Source organism: Balaenoptera borealis, assembly GCF_965194805.1.
Source record: "Balaenoptera borealis genome assembly, chromosome: 10".
Classification (NCBI taxonomy): domain Eukaryota; kingdom Metazoa; phylum Chordata; class Mammalia; order Artiodactyla; family Balaenopteridae; genus Balaenoptera; species Balaenoptera borealis.
The window spans coordinates 27,238,940-27,257,850 of record NC_138874.1 but is presented as its reverse complement, the minus strand read 5'-3'; the positions used below and the strand labels follow the sequence as shown (position 1 = coordinate 27,257,850).

The window sequence follows — 18,911 nt, the reverse complement described above, 5'->3', positions numbered from 1 at the left end:
TGTCATCTATCCATCTATCTATCTGTCTGTCTATCCATCTATCTATCTATCTATCATCTATCAATCCATCATCTGTCTCTATATCATCTCTATCATATCTATCTATATCCATCTATATCTATCATTTGTTATATCTATCTATCTATCTATCTATCCATCCATCCGTCTTCTATCATCTATCTTTGATCTTGTCCTGTGAGGTCAGCTGAGGGTTTTGCTGTTAAGCATTTGGAAGCTAAAGGCAGCAAGACTCAGCTCGGGATGCCAGCATGTCCTCTCCCGCTGGTCCCAGCCAGGGGTGACTGTTGGGACCCTTCTGCAACACTGGCAAACAGGCCTAAGCCCTGCCTGGCTGAGGAAGCCTGGGTCTTGCTGGGGGCTCTCAACCAGAGGAGGCCATTAGAAAAGCAAGCTAGAAAGGGCTGTTTCTCAGAACCACTGCACCCTGAGTGATCAAGGCAGTAAGCTAGCAGCAGCAAACGGCAAGACGCCCAGATCTGGGCTTTTCGTGGCCTCTTTCTTCTCACGCCACGGGAGACTGCAGCTGAAGAGAGCCCGCTGGCACCGCTCCACTGTTTACGTTTGGTCATTTATTCCCAATTCCCATGAGTCAACCAGACAGCTCTGCCAGGGCGGCCACCCTGCCGTGCTGTTTCCTCTGGATTAGTGCCACGGACTCTACGCTGATACATTTTCCCTGAAGGAAAAAAGGAAAAGATAGCCACACGCAGGCAAAATATGCCCATATATTGTTGGGGCAGCCACGAAGCCGGAATAAGTGAACTGGTTCAGCTAAAACAAGGGTCAAGCCAAACCTGAAACCAACGCACGCCCAGGAAAGGTTGTTAAAAGGGAAAGATGTAAAGCAGAAAAAGAAGATGGGGCAGCAGGCACTTTCAGTCCTGTTCCAGGCTCCCCTCTGGCAGTTGCCATGAAGGGGAAGCCACCCTCCATGGAGGTCCTTGTGGGGCTCCAGGTACCGACCTTCCCCGCAGCTCCCTAATGATGGTGGTGGGCGCCCTGGGCTGATGACTTTCTCCCAACGCTCCCCCAGGAGATGCCCTTCACCACAGCCTGGACGCTGCAACTGACACGCCCCTGGCCTGAGCACAGGTGTGACTCGGTTCTGCCAGCCACATTCCCTCCTGAGAGACCCGGCTGCAGAGCCGGGCTGAGTGAGGCAGGCGGCTGGAGGGGATGAGCCTCGTCAAGGTGCGGGACTGTAGCCGTGAGACCCCGGCTCCAGGGGCAGCAGCTGGCGCACGGTTTTCTGACTTCCTGGGGGCAGCCGCTGCCTGCAGCAGAGTGGAGAGCCCCGGGGACTGCAGCTCTGGGGCGGCCTCCTGGGTCAAGGGCAGCCGCCACTGCAGCAACTTTGGCGGCAGGTCCTGCAGCTTGGCTTTGGGGGTCCTCCCTAGAAGCCTGGCCTCTGGTCTGTTTCCTCTGCTCTCCCAGTGATTCTGTAACCCATCAAAAACCCCAGATCAATCCTTCTCTGCTTCAGCTAGCAAGAGCCTGTTGTTTTCTCTGCAATTCTACACTGTGTTAATATACAGAGTATAAGACAGCTTTACCATGTCCACTCCACAATGAGGACGGCAGGGAGGCCCAAGGTAATCTTTTTTTTTTTTTTTAACATCTTTATTGGAGTATAATTGCTTTACAATGGTGTGTTAGTTTCTGCTTTATAACAAAGTGAATAAGTTATACATATACATATGTTCCCATATCTCTTCCCTCTTGTGTCTCCCTCCCTCCCACCCTCCCTCCCTATTCCACCCCTCTAGGTGGTCACAAAGCACGGAGCTGATCTCCCTGTGCTATGCGGCTGCTTCCCACTATCTATTTTACATTTGGTAGTGTATATATGTCCATGCCACTCTCTCACCCTCTCACATCTTACCCCTCCCCCTCCCCATATCCTCAAGTCCATTCTCTAGTAGGTCTGTGTCTTTATTCCCATCTTGCCACTAGGTTCTTCATGACCTTTTTTTTTTCCCTTAGATTCCATATATAAGTGTTAGCATACTGTATTTGTTTTTCTCTTTCTGATGTACTTCACTCTGTATGACAGACTCTAACTACATCCACCTCACTACAAATACCTCCATTTCGTTTCCTTTTATGGCTGAGTAATATTCCATTGTATGTATGTGCCACATCTTCTTTATCCATTCATCCGATGATGGACACTTAGGTTGCTTCCATGTCCTGGCTATTGTAAATAGAGCTGCAATGAATATTTTGGTACATGACTCTTTTTGATTTATGGTTTTCTCAGGGTATATGCCCAGTAGTGGGATTGCTGTGTCATATGGTAGTTCTATTTTTAGTTTTTTAAGGAACCTCCATACTGTTCTCAATAGTGGCTGTATCAATTTACATTCCCACCAACAGTGCAAGAGTGTTCCCTTTTCTCCACACCCTCTCCAGCATTTATTGTTTCTAGATTTTTTGATGATGGCCATTCTGACCGGTGTGAGATGATATCTCATTGTAGTTTTGATTTGCATTTCTCTAATGATTAATGATGTTGAGCATTCTTTCACGTGTCTGTTGGCAATCTGTATATCTTCTTTGGAGAAATGTCTATTTAGGTCTTCTGCCCATTTTGGGATTGGGTTGTTTGTTTTTTTAATATTGAGCTGCATGAGATGCTTGTAAATCTTGGAGATTAATCCTTTGTCAGTTGCTTCATTTGCAAATATTTTTTCCCATTCTGAGGGTTGTCTTTTGGTCTTGTTTATGGTTTCCTTTGCTGTGCAAAAGCTTTTAAGTTTCATTAGGTCCCATTTGTTTATTTGTGTTTTTATTTCCATTTCTCTAGGAGTTGGGTCAAAAAGGATCTTGTCGTGATTTATGTCATAGAGTGTTCTGCCTATGTTTTCCTCTAAGAGTTTGATAGTGTCTGGCCTTACATTTAAGTCTTTAATCCATTTTGAGTTTATTTTTGTGTATGATGTTAGGGAGTGTTCTAATTTCATACTTTTACATGTGCCCAAGGTAATCTTGGTGAGTTGCTAAGTTTAAGCAGAATTTGAATGACAAAGGAAAGCTTGTCAGCTTTTCAACCTTCTCAGTTTTAAAACTTCTCACTCAGCCTAGTATTTACTCCCTTTGAGATCCGGGGGGAATTTGCCACATTTTAAACTATGCTGAAAGCACGAGCCACACTGAGCTGGCACATACGTCTGCGATAGAAACATCTGGACTCTCTGGTCACTAACATAGGCCAGTGACAGTGACCACACAGCTCTGGTCATTAACACGGGTTCTTGGTTCTCAGCAAATATCCCCTGGCTATTTCCTGCGTTGTGCTTGGGTCAGGGAGTCATTCTAAGGTTCACGCTCTCTTCATGGTCTGCTCATCCTCACGTTACCCAGCATGAAGGAGGCAGAGTCATGGCCCCCCAGATGCCCACATTCTAATCCCCAGAGCCTGTGAATATGTCGTTTCCTGGCAAAGAGGAATTCAGGCTGCGGATGGTATTAAGGTTGCTGATAAACTGACCTTAAAACAGGGAGATGACCTTGGACTGTTTGGTCGGGCCTGATATAACCACAGGGGTCCTTGAAGGTGGAAGCAGGGGGTCAGAGAGGAGAGTCAGAGGGAGATACACCTGGGGAGGGAAGGTCAGAGTGATGCAGCATTGCTGGATTTGAAGATGGAGGAAGGGACCACGAGCAAAGACATGCAGGGCCTCGAGAAGCTGGAGAAGGCAAGGAAATGGATTCTCCCTTGGCGTCCCCAGGAAGAATGCAGCCCTGCTCACACCTTGACTTTAGCCTGGGGAACACCTGTGTCAGACTTCTGACCACCAGAACTGCAGGATAGTAAATTTGTATTGTTTAAGCCACCAGGTTTGAGGTACTTGGTTACAGCAGGAGTAGGAGACTCATACACAGACCTCAAGCCCTTCCTTCCTGAGATTCATCAAACTCCAGGGAGTTCATAGCTAAGAATGCTTCTGAGAAGGTGAGGCTGCTGAGAAGGAAAGTTTGCAAATAAATGTTCTATTTCCAAAAAGACTGGCCCATGGAAAAACCACGCTTCCCTTCTCCAATTGTGGATGGAAACCTTCAATAACTTCGGTTGGATAGAAACAATGTGTAAATGACACGTAAAAGCCCATTTCTCAAAATTTTGATAGATGCATCACATAATGCTGTACAAAGCAATCTTGTTTGGGATCCTATTTCCATAGGACCTGGAACATAATGAGAAGATAAACTGTCCTATGTTGAAAAATTGAAGCCTGAATCAGTTGGGAGGGGGAAAAATACTATTGGAATGCCATTATGAATTGCTTCATTCAGACCTACCGAATACATGATTAAAATTTATACACTACCAAATGTAAAATAGATAGCTAGTGGGAAGCAGCCGCATAGCACAGGGAGATCAGCTCCGTGCTTTGTGACCACCTAGAGGGATGGGATAGGGAGGGTGGGAGGGAGGGAGATGCAAGAGGGAAGAGATATGGGAACATATGTATATGTATAACTGATTCACTTTGCTATAAAGCAGAAACTAACACACCATTGTAAAGCAATTATACTCCAATAAAGATGTTAAAAAAGAAAAATTTAAATGTACCATTTTATTTTATTTGGCTGTGACGTGTGGCTTGTGGGATCTTAGTTCCCTGATCAGGGATTGAACCTGGGTCCTTGGCAGTGAGAGTGCAGAGTCCTAACCACTGGACCGCCAGGGAGTTCCCTAAATGTACCCTTGTAAACGCTGCCTAAGGACTTCAAAATCCCTTTATGCCATCATGCCCTGCTCTCGCGGTGGGGGCAGGGTAGTGGGGTAGAGGCCGCACCAGGTAGGTGCCTGGGGGACAGAGCCTGTAATAGCTAAGAGCCTTTGTGTTCTATTACAGGTTCATCACTAAAGGGATGTTGCCTATAAGCTTAAATTATGCACAATGGCTCATCTCTGGGGACCCTGCCTCCCAGGTAATGAGCGTTAAGCTAAAATACATTTGTGTAGCTCACAGGAAACATCCCGACCAGGCCCACCTGTGAATGGCTGCAGGAAGGAAGAAATTAACACTGGCCAGAACCAGGACTTTACCCCCTCCCCTTTTAGTATAAAAGAAGCCTGAGCTGTAACTCGGGGAATACGGTTCTTTGGGACAGGAGTCCACTATCTTCTCCGTCTGCTGGCTTTCCAAATAAAGTCACGATTCCCTGCCCCAACAACTTGTCTCTCGATTTATTGGCCTGTTTTGCGATGAGCAGGACGATCTTGGACTCGATAGCAAGACCAGGAGGCCCGGCTCTGGAGGATTCCCTAGGAGCGCCTCTCACAGGGCCCGAGAGCAGACATTTAAGAGATGCCTGTTGTCCACAAGGCACTCAGTTCATCACTACCACTTGATAAAATGTTTGTGTGTTGACTCCTGTCTTCAGTACCAAGGGGCTAAGGAAGCTTCACAGGGTGTTCAACTAGGAAGCACCTAAGGGTGGCCTGGCCCCTGTGCCGCTGGGGCCTCCAAGCACTGCAATGTTTCAGTGCAGTCAGGCGAGTTGGGACCAGGGCAGGTACTGGCTTGGGTCAGGAGGGGCTGCAGACAGAGAAATAGGAGAGTGAGTAAGAGGATGACCCAATGCAGCCAAAAAAAAAAAAAAATCCTTTTATTCCCAGTATTTATAAAATAATAGTGCATCTTATGATGTCTTGAATTTTATGAAATCTAATCATTCTTTCTTTAGTTATATTAATATTTTACATTTTAGATATTGTATTTTTATTTCTAGAAGTTCTATTTGGTTCTTCTTCAAATATGCTGGGTCACTTTTTATAGATTGCTGTTACCTGCAGATATTTTGAAGCCCGTTTTATTTCGTTAAGCACAGGGAGCATAGTTGTTTGATAATCTTTGTCTGATAATTCCAATATCTAAATATTAAAGATATATTTGTTCTGTGTATTGTTTTGGTTGGTGTTTTTTCGGTTTGTTTCTGATGCCTTGCTTCCTACGTGTTTGGTTATTTTTGACTGTGTGCTGCTCATTGTCTTTGCAGTGTTTATGGACCTATGTTGAGGAAACAGTAATCCAGGCACTCCCAGGAGCTACAGTCTGGGACCATATTAAAGCAATCCATGACATGAGGTCTCCTGTACCACCCGGGCAATGTGAGGCTCTGATGCCCATTCTTGTGAGAGTCACAATCACACAAGAGCTCACAATCACAACTTCTTAAGGGCAGTTATTGCTTTCCTTTTCTTTCTTTCTCTGCTCTGCTCGGCACAGCAAGGATCCAGGGCAGAACTGGCCTCGGCACTTCTTATCTCTGAGTTTCCCCTTCACCAGAGGCTTTGGCCTGGTATTTTTTTTACTGTTTTGTCAGTAACTTCATGTCGTTAAGGAAGTGTTTTGAATATTTAAGCTAGAATGCCGATTGTTTTCATGGGGAAGGTTGATTCAGACAACTTGGCTGAAATTTCTGTAAAGAGAAATCTCTATGTTGTTATTATTTTCCATTTTATGGTACCCAGTCCATAGTACTAAGGCCTTCTACATGCGGGGTGAGAATCAAAGGCAGAGAGGCAAAGTTGCTGCGGAGAAAGAACAGAGCCCTTTGGGGCTTGCAGAGTAGATATCAGGAAGGGGATGAACTCAACAAACCCCTGCCTGTGTTTCACTATATAGATATTTTCCTCACTGTTGTCAGGAGGAAAGAGGCCTGGCTGTGCTCTCCTACCTGTGACTTTGGTCCTATGACACTTGGTATCGATAACCTCAGTTTGGTGCCCAATTAAATTTAAGTTGTAGTATCTTTTCACTCTTTCATGAGTGGATCCCTTGACCATATTGTGATCCTTGGAGAGTGGGGCTATATCTTGTCCTTCCTCTTGTATTTCCTTTAGAGTCAGAGCCCTTGGTATTGCTGGACAAAAACTCATTGAATAATGAGTTGGTTTGGTTGATTTGCAGTTTCTATTATAGCTGAAATTTGAAATGCCCTCTGATCCAGTAATTTCATTCCTAGAAATATTCCCTCCCAATGCTTCTTTATGTTCCAAAGGACATGGATAAGAATGTTTGCAGCAGGACTTGAAATGACTCAAATTCCCATCAATGGTAGAATGAAAAAGTAAGTTGTGGTATGGTCACCCAATGGAATACTATACACCCATGAAAATGGACAAACGACAGCTACACGCAAAACATAGAGGACTCTCAAACAAAATGTGAGCACAATACATCAGCAAAGAGAGAGTTCACACACTACAGCTCCATTTAGATAAAATTCAAAAAGAGGCAAAGCTCCTCTGTGGTGTCAGAAGTTAGGGTCATGGCTGGTTACCTAGGGCTGGTGGTAGGGAAGGAAGACAAGGGTGGGAGAGGGCGGGGGGTGGGGGCAGCTTCTGGGTTCTCTCTCTAGGCAACATTTCTGTACACTATTCTGATTTCTCTGATGAATTTACCTTGTGAATACCTAACTGTATATTTATGATTTGTTCACTTTTCTCTATGTATCTTATATTAAAAATTTTTCAAAGTAGTAAAACATAGTTGAACATCATTTTTTTCCTAAGAAAGACCATTTCTGTTCAATTTTTGGAAAGAGAGAAGTACAGAGTCCTTCTCCAGATGGCTTTTGGGTTCTCCCTGGGAGTTAACGGTGGGGTAACAACACCCCAAGTCTGAAAAATCAGGGCGGGGGCCTGGTACCACTGGGGCATCTCAGAGCAGGTGCAGAGAACCACGTGAGGTAGCCATCCGTGTACAGACCTTCCCCAAGTGAATCTGGTACTGTTTTCTGCATTAAAAATATAGATTTTTATTGTCTGCAGTTCCTTCTCTCCGAAGGCGGCGATTATGGGGATCTGTCGCCAAAATCCAGCCTCCTTCCCTGGGGGGCTTCTCTCCCTCCCCTGCCCACCCAGCCCAGGTCCCCCACCACCTGCTCTCCCCTGGTCTCGGCTGCTGGGAGGGGATTAGCAGGGCCAAGGGGAAGGGACTCTTGTTTCCCATTGTTCTAGGGGTGGGTCTGGGTGGAAGGGTGGTGTTAAAAGGGAGGAAAGCACATTACAAACACACATGGATTATCCATCAGTTTGCAGCACAGGACCCGATTCCTCTCTGCACAGACGATCTGATTTATCCTTAGGTCTCTGTGGGTTGAGAGCAGACACATGTGGACCTGCCGGGGTGATGTGTGCACGGGCAGGATGAGCAAAGATGGGAGAGGTGCTGGGCAATGCCCCCCGCCCCCGGCTAAGGTCAGGAGAGCAGCTAGAGTTGGGTGACTTTAGGGAAAATGAAGCAAAAGTTTAAAATCCAACAGCAGATTCTCGTCACAACTGAGGCCATCGTCTCAGTTGTGCTGCATTTTCCTCTTTGCTGAGCACAGCTGTTTTCAGAAACGCTGTAACAGTGGGAAGGATTTGGAAAGGGAAATGGGGGGGGGGGGGCAGGGCGGGAGGTAGAAGCCGTGACTTGACAGCAAAACTTCTCCCTGTTTGTCGGCGGAGAAAACCTTGAGAAATCCCTGAGAAGAGGCGACCCAGGCTCCTACCTCCACTCCGTGCCGACTCACAGACACGCAAGTCCGGGACCCTCATCAAGAAAAATAATACAAAGTTACAATTACAAAATGGCCAGGGCCTTGGAAAGGGTTCTCTTAAGTGAGGGACCCTGAAGATTTTGCTTCACTAGCTTTGTAGTAACACCTCCGGTCACAAAACCCTTTCTTTATAAGAGAAACGCTGCAAAAATCATATATAGAGTAATGAGTAATATAGGGCGCATTTGAAGACAGAAAGCAGTGTGTAATATAAGAAGTGGTGGGCTTCCCTGGTGGCGCAGTGGTTGAGAATCTGCCTGCCAATTCAGGGGACACGGGTTCGAGCCCTGGTCTGGGAAGATCCCACATGCCGCGGAGCAACTGGGCCCGTGAGCCACAATTACTGAGCCTGCGCGTCTGGAGCCTGTGCTCCGCAACAAGAGAGGCCGCGATAGTGAAAGGCCCGCGCACTGCGATGAAGAGTGGTCCCCACTCGCCGCAACTAGAGAAAGCCCTCGCACAGAAACGAAGACCCAACACAGCCAAAAAAAAAAATTAATTAATTAATATTTTTTTAAAAAGTGGTAATATACAGAGCAGGACAGAGAGTCAGTATCATAACCAGCTGACTGAGATATTAAGTGTTGTTGGACAAAATTTTCTGAAATTTCCTTTTGAAAGAAAATAGGTTAATAAGAAATACCTGATTTAAAATCACAAGAGAAGCAACACAAATGTCCACCGACGGATACATAGAAAAAATGTGGTATATCTATACAATGGGATACTATTCAGCCTTAAAAGGAAGGTAAATCAGACACAGGCTACAGCATGGGTGAATCTGGAAGACATGATGCCAGTGAAATAAACCAGTCACAGAAAGACAAATACTGTGTGATTCCAGTCATATGAGGCACCTAGAATAGTCCAGTTCATAGAGACAGAAAGTATGTTGGTTGCCAAGGACTGGGGGTAGGGGGATCAGAGTCAGTGTTTAAGGGACAGAGTTTCAGTTTTGCAAGATGAAAAGAGTTCTGGAGATGGAGGGTGGCTGTACAACAATGTGAATGCCACTGAACTGTACACTTAAAAATGGTTAAAATGGTAAATTTTGTGTTATATACACACACATATATATATAATCACAGTTTTTAAAATTGCAAGAGAGGTTTGCAGCTACCATTTCTCCTGCCTCCTAGCTAGGAGAGACTTTCCAAAAACAATTCCCTGCTGGCTCAGAACTTTCCAAATCAAACATCCTCAAACATGGAAACTTTCAGAGACATGCACTTCTATCTGGTTTCGGGACATCAGAAGTAACACGACCCCAGAATCTGCTTTGGCCTCCAAGGCGCACACGTGATCCTGCAAAGGGAGCTCCGTTTCTGCCTGGATCATCCCAGCAGGTGGGGGAGCCAGGTGGCTCCTGGGACACAGCTGTGCGCTCCGAGCTCTGAAAGGCCTGCAGGACAGTCCTGGCTGCTGGTGGTGGCAGCGTGCTGGCACTTCCTTCTCCCCAGCCCCAACTGTAAATCCTGGTCAGGGCTAGTTGCACGCTGCCCCTCCAGCTACCCCAGGGAGATTTGGAGAAGATTAATGAAAAATGGGATAGGAAACCCAACAAGCTCGTTGGCGGGAGGCATGATACAAGGCAGGTGATGTGCAGCCCCCACTGCCCTGGCTCTGCGCTGGTCACTTCCCAGCCTCCAAATCTGACCCGTACCAGAGACCCACAGAGAAAGCGGGCAGCCTGAGACCCCAGAGACTCAGAATTCAAAACCTGAGTCTTGAAGGAAGGGGCTGCTCTCTGCTAACAGTCTCTCAGGGTGAAGCCTCCCAGCCTCAGGGAAGCCGGCTCTTAGCTTTTCCAATGCGTTACCTCCTGGGAAACGGGCACAGGGTTTTTACAATGCTCAAGGTTATGATTTCTACTTAAAATAATGGCTTAATCAGAGACCATTATGAAAACCATTATGTACACATATTTATGACACATATAACCATTCATATATGTTTACATACATAAAATATGATATGACATATAAGTATTTTTTATTATACAAATAAGAATAGCTTTGTAGATCATGTAAAAATACTGCCTCGTCCAGGTCATAGATGATTTTCAGTTTGGTTTTGTTGTTCTTTTCCTGCTTTAAAAATATTTGTTGTTGTTGTTTTACTAGTTTGCTCACCTCCAAGGCTGCTGGTAAAATAACCTTTGTTATTTTATTATTTTTCCAGCGTAGAATGACTCCACGTGGGGACTCACATTTGGAAATAGAATCGTACGATTTCTTTTAGAATTAGAGACCGTAGAGGACTTCCCAGCTTCTTCATCCCCATTTCACAGATGAGTCCATTGAGGTTGGAAGGGGTGGAGAGATTTGCCTGAGGCACAAGGCACAGTTGGTTGTGGGGTCGGGACTCCAGGCGGACACCCTGCTGAGCCTTGCTCATCCATCCTGTGTCCTGCTCCGTACTCTCTGTAACCCAGGGGCTGACCTAGATGCTTGTCTGTTATTCTGAATCTGTTCTTACCTTTACCTCCACCTGAGCCCACCCGATCCCACTTGGATATTTCACCATTGGAGGAAGGGACAGTGGGAAGTGAGGGGAAACTATGACTTGAAAAAAAGAAATGTTGATCAGTAAGTGAGCCTTAGATTTTTTTTTTTTGAGCATCTTTATTGGAGTATAACGGCTTTACAATGGTGTGTTAGTTTCTGTTGTATAACAAAGTGAATCAGCTATATGTATACATATATCCCCATATCTCTTCCCTCTTGCGTCTCCCTCCCTCCCACCCTCCCTATCCCACCCCTCTAGGTGGTCACAAAGCACCGAGCTTTTCTCCCTGTGCTATGCGGCTGCTTCCCACTAGCTATCTATTTTACATTTGGTAGTGTATATATGTCCATGCCACTCTCTCACTTCGTCCCAGCTTACCCTTCCCCCTCACCATGTCCTCAAGTCCATTCTCTATGTCTGTGTCTTTATTCCTGTCCTGCCCCCATTACTCAGCCATAAAAAGAAATGAAATGGAGGTATTTGTAGTGAGGTGGATGGACCTAGAGTCTGTCATACAGAGTGAAGTAAGTCGGAAAGAGAAAAACAAATGCCGTATGCTAACACGTATATATGGAGCCTTAGATTTTTGAGATACCGCTTGTACCTCTCCTAATCACAAGACGTAACCCAAGTTGGCTCATGTAAAGGTCTCATCGATCTCTCTAAGATAATGACAGTTAAATGTTTTTACTGAACATTTGTTAGGTGCCAGCTGCAGGCACTGATTGAAGTGCTTTATGCGGATTAACTCATTTAGTTCTCACAGCCCCCCACAACATCGACGTAGGTCCTGCCATCATCTCCCCTACCCTACAGATGAGGAAACCGGGGCGCAGAGGGCTTCAGTCAATCTCTCTTGACCGCCCTACACCGTCCCAAGCACACAGACACATACCACTGACAGTTATCGCTTTCTGTCTCCATCCGTGGGCCCAATAAACAGTCATGAAGACTAAGGTGTTCCGTGCAGGCTCTGGGGGTCCAGAGTGACTGAGACAGCAGCAGCCTCAAAGCTCACACAGCCTGCGGGGGAGGGGGCACATGCACAAGGGCAGCAGAGAAAGACCGAGAAGGCCTGGAGGCATGGACGCATCCTCGCAGGGCCACGCAGGAGGCAGGGGCTGCCTGGGATGGGTGGGGAAGGCGTTTTCACACAGGTGCAATTTTAGCTGTATATTAAAATGAAACAGGACTTAAACAGTGAAGAGGGGCTGGGCCAGTCAAGAAGTTTAAAAGAAGGGCATTTCTGGCAGGGAACACACATCACAGGCAAAAGTTTGGAAGCCTGAAGGAACATCCGTTTTACCCGGGCCCCCCAACACGCTTTACACGCCTGACAGTGTTTGTTGCTTCAACAGTGACACTGCCCAGAAGAAAGAGGAGGGGTCGTGGGTCATTCTCTCTAAATGCAATGTCCCCCCAGCCGCCCTTGGCCTCCTTGGGGTGGGAGAGCTACAGGGGCCGGGACAGGTATCATGGATCAAAAGGTGACAGAATAAAACTTGCAGTGGAGGTGACTCCCAGGAAACAAGCAATGATGGAGAGTAGCTTCCCGCTGAGATGACCAATCAAAGCTGGAGTGTGTTCTGTTCTAAGTAGAAGGGCTGGGCCAAGCTAGAATTTAAAATAGGAAAGAATGTGGGTGGCGGGGAAGACATTGAAAATTTGCAAAGCAATAACGGAAAGACCTTCCAGCGCAGGGGCAGTGAGGGAACACGCTGTGTACAGAAGAGAAGGTAACCAGCTAAGAGCGTTTCACGGCAGAATCCAGGGCAAGGGTGGCGACGAGGAGGTGACGGGCAGCAAGGGGCACCCTGGACCAGGCCGTGCACTGACACGGCCGCAGAGGCCAAGGGACCGTGTGCTCTGACCTTGGGCTGAGGTCTAGAACAGGGCCAGCAGCTTGAAGTGACCACACACGCAGGCAAGGCTGGGTAGTGACCAGGGCCCCTGCTCTCCCAGGGGAGCCCCAGGTGCCTACGTGGCCAATGCAGGTATGCTCACCTGGGATGCCCAGCTCCAGGTGGGGAGCAGCTGTGCCGGGGCCTGTCTGTCATCCCCTCTCTTCATCTTCATAGGAATATACTTCATATCTCTCTGTCTCTCCACAGATTTTCCAATGTATTCCCTCAGATTCGTAAAGTCCCATGACCTTGTTTGTTACAGGAAGCAGTTTAATCGTCACACTTATGGAAACATGGTAACCAGAGAGTAGAATGGGTGGGGTATTGTTGGTAATGGGGTGACATTCATCAGGGCCCACGTGGCACCCAGCTGGGAGAGGCGGAGGAGAGCATGGGGAGGTGACACGAAGGCTTGTTTCCTCTGGAGCAAACAAGGGCCTCTAGATGCTTTCAGCGACCACCCCCCCCCTCGCCCAGGCCCTCCAATGAGCCTCATTCCGTGGGTCTACATTTCTCCGTATTGTCTTCCACGAGTGGGTCGGATGGCACAGTGTTGCCCCTGTGTCCAGTTCTGGCTGTGGTTTTGAATTTTGGTTGCCACCTCTGCCTGTAAAGTGAGGCCCACCAAAGAAGAATAGCTCTGCCATTAGAGTCTAGTATTTACTAAACAAATAAACCAGGCTTCGGAATCACGGAATTAGCTGAGCTCTTCTGTCCTGGGAGAAAAGGCGTTGCCCGGGCGGCAACCCTGGATGCCCGACGTGGGCGGGGCTGTCGCAGTAAGCTGCGCGGCAAGGTCACCAGTGACCTTCCACCTGGAGCTGTCAGTGCCCGGCGGACCTGCTGAGGGGCCTGGGCTCGCTCAGAAAGGCGTGAGGTGGTGTGGCGGACGAAGGCTGTAGCTCTGACCTGGTCACCCCGTCCCTCCGGGATCTCAGGGAACCTTAGCAGACGCGTAGATGGGGCACAACTCAGGTACAGGGCAGAGGTCCGCTGCGGCTAGGTCTCCGGAGGGCCCGTTTAGAACCGAGGTGGTCCTTCCTGTTCCCCACACGGAGGTACTTTCTCTCCTCCACGCTGACAGTGACGCCAGCAAAGACCTTCTTCGTGGTTTTCCTGGGCTTCCCCATCACAGGATATCTTGGTGCTCAGAAGAGATGAAAGGGAAGGAAGAAATAAGGTAAGTGAAAAATTTCAGATGATAAAGCAGGCTGACAGGATTTTCAGTAAAGGTTTGGACAGTTCATATTTCATTTCAGAGATTCATCAACAGCCTGCCTCTCTGTATGAACCACGTCTTCTATATTCTGGTGCTTCGACTTCTTGGGGCCTTGAGGATCCTGGAGGGACGGCCCCTCCCAGGGTTGCCAGTTCCTAGAGATGGTGAAAAACTCATCTGGGAGCGCAGCTTCCACAGAAAAAACAGTCAATCCAGAGCCCACCTCCTCTCTGGGGCCCTCACTCTCGCCCTGCCCTAATCACCCAGACAACCAGAGGCGGCTCCTGTGCCCCAGAGCCCTGAAATGATCCAAACCAGCCCGTCCGGAGCCTGCTGACTCTGCCTCACCTGTTCCTTCCCACGGAAACCACAGTAAAGGCTCCTGCGCATGTACCTGTGCTGCCCTCCACTGGCCCTGGAGCTTCCCTATGTGGCCCCCTCCTCCCGGGAGCTGTGAGGAAAAACTCTCTCTTCCATGGCAGCCACTGCCTGATCGGCGGGCCTTCCTGTACCTGAATAGCGATGACATGCTCTCTCCCAGTGTCGTTGACCTCTCCCAGTGTCGCTGACCCAGGGGGTGGGCACTGTGCCTGGGACGCCCGGCTCCCCACAAGCTGAGCCCGGCCCGCCCTGCCCCTGTGCCCACCCTTTACCCTCAGCCAAGTCTTCTCCCACCAACCGCTTGGAAATGGTAAAAAGCAGTTTCTCCACATCCACTGAGAAAACCAGATGAAAAGCTAAGAGGAAAACTGTCTTCTTCCTTCTCCCACAGCCCCTCCCCCGCTATGAAGGAAACGGCTTTCATCTGGGTCACTTTGTCCACGGGGAGTGGCCTGCCAAGTCCGCCCAGTTTAAAGTGGTTGGAATGGATGGGGCAGCGAGATTGTGTGTGCTGGGATCCTCTCCGAAAGCCTCTCTTCCGGAACCAAGTTAATGCTCAAATGGCACTCCTCCAACAGGTCAAAAGTTAAAATTAAGGATGTGATTGCATTAGAAATATCTACTATTTCTGAAAAATCTCTCTCGTTCCCTGTTTTCTCCCGTCCATCTTGGAATCCTTTCTTCACATCAGAAGAACCTCCTGCAGGTGGGATACACAGTCTTCTCCAACAAGGTGGAGGCCAGGTTAGCTGGAGGGCATGAAATAAGAAACAAAAAAGACCAAGGGCGCCAGGGAAGTCTTCAGCCTGGCGGAGTCGCGCTTACATTCCTGTAAGGTCGGTGACGGGACACACACCCCGCGACCTGCTCAAGGACGGTGCCGCGTGGGGACTCCGGATGCCATGGGGTCGTTTGGCCCTGGCAGATGGACAGAGCCTTCCTCAGGTGCCCCCTGAGTGGCCAGTGAGATGGAACCTTCTCGAGGCTCATCTTCTGGAGAGTGAAGGGGTTTCCAGCAGCAGCAGCCCAGGGGCAGGTGGGCTGTGTCTGCTGTGCCCCCTTCTCCCCTCCTGGCCCTGTGTCCATGGCATCTGCCCTCTCCCTGTCTGTCCTCCCCCATCAGGTCCCCCTCCATCTTCATCACTTTCCTATTTTGCCTTTAGGTGAGGATGCTATTGCACTCTAAGAAACCAGTTTGGAAAAGCCACAACCCTCACCTCAGTTATAGAGACAGTTCTAACCACAGCCCCACTGCCACCCGGCTGCAAATACAGCATCTATTTCTGAGTGCCTGCCATGTGCCATGCCTGCGCTCAATGCAGGGACATGGGGATGGTCAAGGTGTCGTTGCCACCCTGGGGCATCCACATGCAGCAAAACTAGCCTGTGTGGGCAAGAGCCAGGCCCAGGGCACGGTCAGGGCAGCAATGGTCCTGGGAGAAGGACTTAGGTAGAATGAGTGGTCAGAGGAGTTTCTCGTGGAGATGCAATGTGACCACACCTTCAAGCACTGTAGGTCCGAGAAGGGCAAGAGGAACTTGACTTGCCCTTTTTATTCCTCCAGGTTGAAGACCACAGCCAAAGAAGGCGGCCTTGGAGGTGCCCTTGGCTGAGAGGAGGGGCTGAAATCACCTTTCCAGGTCAGCATGAGTTCCTGGTTCTAGAGGAGTCCGGAAGAGAAGTAGTTCCAACACTGACCCTTCAGACTGACAGATTGTGCTTTATCCATGAAAACTAGGGGTGAAAATCACAGATGAGTGAAGGTGTGGAATCTACTTCATGAATACAATACTGAAAGGGAACTGAAAAAGAGATTTCCAGATTTTAGAAAACTAGCTTTTTTTTTGTGAGTACACAACTTATTAGGGAAGTTCTAGGGATGGACTGAAATAACTGTAAACCTATATGTTAATGGTGTGGTTACAATGATAGTCTCTGTTATTTTATTCCTTGATGCAGTCATGGGAAGTGAATCAAGATAATCAAAATTATAAGGCTTTACATACAGTAAACGCTCAAATGCTTGCTGAATTGAAATGCATTGACTTATCCCATCTTACAGGTCAGGAAACTGACAACGAGGCATCTGCAGCTTAAAGAGAAGGGCTGTCATTCTGGACTTGGCTGTCCTGGCTTTCGACCCCAGCAAAGACCTCAGCTCTCTGCCTGCCTTCTCTCTCATTCACCTTGGGAGAAGATCGAGATTCTCCAGGAAAAGACTAGCTTCCAAATTCAAGGTGCTGTTGTTGCTGTTTATTGTTCTTATTGTCATTATTGCTCTGTCTTAAATATTATAAGCACACAAGGTTTTCAACCAGAAGGACATCTTCCTTAACAAGGAGAAGAAGGCAATGTGCAGACATGGTTCTGAAGGATGGTGCAGCAGGAGAAGAAAGGGAGGTGGGTACAGCCGGGCGGTGTCACAGAGGGACTGTAATAGGGAAGAACAAATCTGACTCCATATTAGATCTGTTTCTTTTACTTTAACCTTTGTGTTCTACTGCTTTTGCTACAAGTTAAGAATGTTGCCTACAGCCTGAAATGTACAGGAAAGCCCATTCTTAAGGCCCTGACCTTTCAAGGTATAACACTTTTCCATTCACATAGAGAGAAAAAGTTGCAGAACAGAGTATAACATTTGTCTTGTTGGAGTTTATAGGAACATCATGACCTGACCTACTTGAACAGCTGGAAGAACAAAGGATTCCCACACCAAGAAGTTTGCAACCACCAGCCATACCCCCCCCCACCCCCTTTAGTATAAAAAAATCCTGAATTCTAACTCGGGTAGGATGGTTCCTTGGGACACTATTCCACCATCTTCTCAGTCTGCTGGCTTTCTGAATAAAGCTGCTCTTCCTTGCCCCAACACCTTGTCTCCTGGTTTATTTGCCTGTCTTGCAGCTAGCAGAACGAGTTTGGACTCAGTAACAAGACTTCTGTATTGGTCAGACATGGGTTTGGATCCTGGATTTTAAGCTCTGTGTGACTCTGGGTGAGCTGTTGGAACTCCTTGTGGTGGATTGTGTGATTGCTGCCCTTCCCTATGGAGTCATCCCTGGGGAAGGATTACACTCCTTGTCCCGCCAATGAGAGGTAAGCAGAAGGGAAAGGAGCCCCCTTTGAGCAGAAGCTGGGTCCCTCCATGCCTCTCTACCCCCTGTCATGGGAAAGGCAGTGTCTCAAAGAAGGGCTGCTCCTTCAGCCTGGGCTCTGGATGGAACCAACCATGGCCAATATGTAACACAAGTGAGAAATAAACTTCTGTGCTTGTCAGCCACCTGAACTTGGGGGTTGTTTGTTACTGCATCATGCAGAACCAGTGCTGACTGCTGTGCTCCAAATGCAGAGTCCTCATCTGCAAAATGAACATCAAAGAATCTATCTGTGGTGAGAAATGTGGTGACGATGATGAGGGTCCTTGTAACAAACCTCCCACGCAGCAGGCACTTCTGATGTGCCAGGCACAATGCCAGGTGCTCTACACAGAGTAGCTGTTTGCTCCTCACACAATAAACCCATCACAGGGCTACCATCATTATCCACGTTTTCAGAGGAGGAAACCTGCACACAGGGGCTCACGTATGTGAAGGAGGCTGGATTGTGTCAAGAAATTAGGAAATGTCAATTTCCCTTCCCTTTTTAAAAAAAAATATTTTATTTATTTATTTGGTTGCACCAGGTCTTAGTTGTGGCTTGCCAGCTCCTTAGTTGTGGCTCACTGGCTCCTTAGTTGCAACATGTGGGCTCCTTAGTTGTGGCATGCAGACTCTTAGTTGCAGCCTGCATGTGGGATCTAGCTCCCTGACCAGGGATTGAACCCAGGCCCCCTGCACTGAGAGCTCAGAGTCTTAACCACTGCACCACCAAGGAAGTCCTTCCCTTCCCTTTCTTTTACAGTGACCGTGGTTTGGGTGTTTTTGTTCCCACCACTGCCATCCCCCACTCACTAACCTCCTGCTCAGGAAAAACTGTCAGAGGCATGAAGGAGATTTATGAACTTGCTGGAGGACACACCCACTGGAAGTCCATCAGCCATGGGACATGGGCAGATGCCACTTTCCGAGGGTCTTCCCACACAGGACCTCACGGCACCTTGCCTGGGGGTCTGGCTGAGACCAGGTGTGGTGTCTTCTACCAGGGACTAGTTTCTGTACAGTGAGGAATCCATGATCTCAAGATCAGCTTCAGCCACCGCAATCCCATCACTTCATATGTGGCCTGATTGCTCCTGCAGTTTGTTTTAATTAAATGAAATTTGCTTACTTTAGTGGCAAATCCAAACCATTTGCAAAAGACATAGCTTGGGAATTTTGAGT

At 47.9% G+C, this 18,911-nt stretch overlaps 2 long non-coding RNA genes across 2 annotated transcripts in view; one reads left to right on the top strand and one right to left on the bottom strand.

Moving 5' to 3' along the window:
- The window catches only part of LOC309636023, a 338,850-nt gene that overhangs the window by 64,361 nt on the left and 255,578 nt on the right, over window positions 1-18,911 (bottom strand). The window lies entirely within an intron of this gene.
- LOC309635640 lies at window positions 9,071-17,872 on the top strand. Its single transcript, XR_014248940.1, has 2 exons — window positions 9,071-14,172; window positions 16,157-17,872. It is a non-coding gene; the product is annotated as an uncharacterized lncRNA (long non-coding RNA).